This window comes from Oncorhynchus masou, unplaced genomic scaffold (assembly GCF_036934945.1).
Source record: "Oncorhynchus masou masou isolate Uvic2021 unplaced genomic scaffold, UVic_Omas_1.1 unplaced_scaffold_7258, whole genome shotgun sequence".
Taxonomy (NCBI): domain Eukaryota; kingdom Metazoa; phylum Chordata; class Actinopteri; order Salmoniformes; family Salmonidae; genus Oncorhynchus; species Oncorhynchus masou.
The window spans coordinates 6973-9651 of record NW_027013708.1 but is presented as its reverse complement, the minus strand read 5'-3'; the positions used below and the strand labels follow the sequence as shown (position 1 = coordinate 9651).

General features: G+C 39.9%; 1 non-coding gene and 3 pseudogenes across 1 annotated transcript; all 4 read right to left on the bottom strand.

The window, feature by feature from the left end:
- Nucleotides 1-236: 236 nt before the first annotated feature.
- LOC135537211 (5S ribosomal RNA) lies at nucleotides 237-354 on the bottom strand (annotated as a pseudogene).
- Nucleotides 355-1131: 777 nt separating this feature from the next.
- Nucleotides 1132-1250, bottom strand: LOC135537210 (5S ribosomal RNA; annotated as a pseudogene).
- A 698-nt stretch (nucleotides 1251-1948) lies between these two features.
- On the bottom strand, nucleotides 1949-2068 carry LOC135537212 (5S ribosomal RNA; annotated as a pseudogene).
- A 259-nt stretch (nucleotides 2069-2327) lies between these two features.
- On the bottom strand, nucleotides 2328-2446 carry LOC135537209 (5S ribosomal RNA). The gene has a single exon (XR_010455144.1). It is a non-coding gene; the product is annotated as a 5S ribosomal RNA (ribosomal RNA).
- Nucleotides 2447-2679: the final 233 nt, after the last annotated feature.

Sequence of the window (2679 nt, the reverse complement as noted above, 5' to 3'; positions counted from 1 at the left end):
TATAAAGTCAAAGTGAGTCTGATTAACAGCTGTTGCATTTTCACCATTAGATAAACATCTTTGTGTCACTCAAAAAGTGGAAGAAATTGCATATACTGTAGCCATAATTTGTAGCACAGATTGTTGGATGAAATACAAACTAACCTTGCTTACTTATTTCAAAGCGAGGGCACATATTTCAGTCTTGTGGGAAAAAACTGACAAAGAGTTGAAATTTCACAAGGCAGTGATAAAAAAGCTTACAGCACCTGGTATTCCCAAGTGGTCTTACAATCCAATACTAACCAGGCCCGACCCTGCTTAGCTTCTGAGATCAACGAGATCAGGCGTACTCAGGCTGGTATGGTCGTAAGCAAGAAACTTTCTCTTGGTGCACTATATAAAGTCAAAGTGAGTCTGATTAACAGCTGTTGCATTTTCACCATTAGATAAGCATCTTTGTATCACTCAAAAAGTGGAAGAAATTGCAAATCAGTTTTTTCTCACAAAACTGAAATATGTGCACTAATTTGAAATAAATAAGCAAGGCTAGTGTGTATTTCATCCAACAATCTGTGCTACATATTATGGCTACAGTCAAAGTGAGTCTGATTAACAGCTGTTGCATTTTCACCATTAGATAAACATCTTTGTGTCACTCAAAAAGTGGAAGAAATTGCATATACTGTAGCCATAATTTGTAGCACAGATTGTTGGATGGAATACAAACTAACCTTGCTTACTTATTTCAAAGCGAGGGCACATATTTCAGTCTTGTGGAAAAAACTGACAAAGAGTTGAAATTTCACAAGGCAGTGATAAAAAAGCTTACAGCACCTGGTTACTTCCGAGATCAGACGAGATCAGGCGTACTCAGGCGGTGTGGTCGTATTTCAGAAACATCTCTTGGTACACTATATAAAGTCAAAGTGAGTCTTGATTAACAGCTGTTGCATTTTCACCATTAGATAAGCATCTTTGTGTCACTCAAAAAGTGGAAGAAATTGCATATACTGTAGCCATAATTTGTAGCACAGATGGTTGGATGAAATACAAACTAACCTTGCTTACTTATTTCAAAGCGAGGGCACATATTTCAGCCTTGTGGGAAAAACGCACAAAGACTTGAAATTCCACAAGGCAGTGACAAAAAGCTTACAGCACCTGGTATTCCCAGGCGGTCTCCCATCCAAGTACTAACCAGGCCCGACCCTGCTTAGCTTCCGAGATCAGACGAGATCAGGCGTACTCAGGCCTGTGTGGTCGTAAGCGAGAAACCATCTCTTGGTACACTATATAAAGTCAAAGTGAGTCTTGATTAACAGCTGTTGCATTTTCACCATTTCGATAAGCATCTTTGTGTCACTCAAAAAGTGGAAGAAATTGCAAATATACTGTAGCCATAATTTGTAGCACAGATGGTTGGATGAAATACAAACTAACCTTGCTTACTTATTCCAAAGCAAGGGCACATATTTCAGCCTTGTGGTCTGATTAACAGCTGTTGCACAAAGATGAAATTCCACAAGGCAGTGACAAATTGCTTACAGCACCATAATTAGCACAGATTGTTGGTCTCCACCTTGCTTACTTATTTCAGGCACATATTTCAGTCTTGTGTGAAAAAACTGAACCCTGCTTAGCTTCCAAGATCAGTGACGAGAAAAGGCTACTACAGCACCGGTGTGGTTAAGTAAGCAAGGCTTGTGTGAAACCATCTCTTGGTACACTATATAAAGTCAAAGTGAGTCTTGATTAACAGCTGTTGCATTTTCACCATTTCGATAAGCATCTTTGTGTCACTCAAAAAGTGGAAGAAATTGCATATACTGTAGCCATAATTTGTAGCACAGATGGTTGGATGAAATACAAACTAACCTTGCTTACTTATTTCAAAGCGAGGGCACATATTTCAGCCTTGTGGGAAAAAACGCACAAAGACTTGAAATTCCACAAGGCAGTGACAAATAGCTTACAGCACCTGATATTCCCAGGCGGTCTCACAATCCAAGTACTAACCAGGCCCGACCCTGCTTAGCTTCCGAGATCAGACGAGATCAGGCGTACTCAGTCCGGTGTGGTCGTAAGCAAGAAACCATCTCTTGGTACACTATATAAAGTCAAAGTGAGTCTTGATTAACAGCTGTTGCATTTTCACCATTATGATAAGCATCTTTGTGTCACTCAAAAAGTGGAAGAAATTGCATATACTGTAGCCATAATTTGTAGCACAGATGGTTGGATGAAATACAAACTAACCTTGCTTACTTATTTCAAAGCGAGGGCACATATTTCAGCCTTGTGGGAAAAAACGCACAAAGACTTGAAATTCCACAAGGCAGTGAAAAAGCTTACAGCACCTGGTATTCCCAGGCGGTCTCCCATCCAAGTACTAACCAGGCCCGACCCTGCTTAGCTTCCGAGATCAGACGAGATCAGGCGTACTCAGGCCGGTGTGGTCGTAAGCAAGAAACATCTCTTGGTACACTATATAAAGTCAAAGTGAGTCTTGATTAACAGCTGTTGCATTTTCACCATTAGATAAGCATCTTTGTGTCACTCAAAAAGTGGAAGAAATTGCATATACTGTAGCCATAATTTGTAGCACAGATGGTTGGATGAAATACAAACTAACCTTATTTATTAAAAGCTGTTGCACATATTTTCAGCCATTGTGGGAAAACTGTTGCACAAAGATGA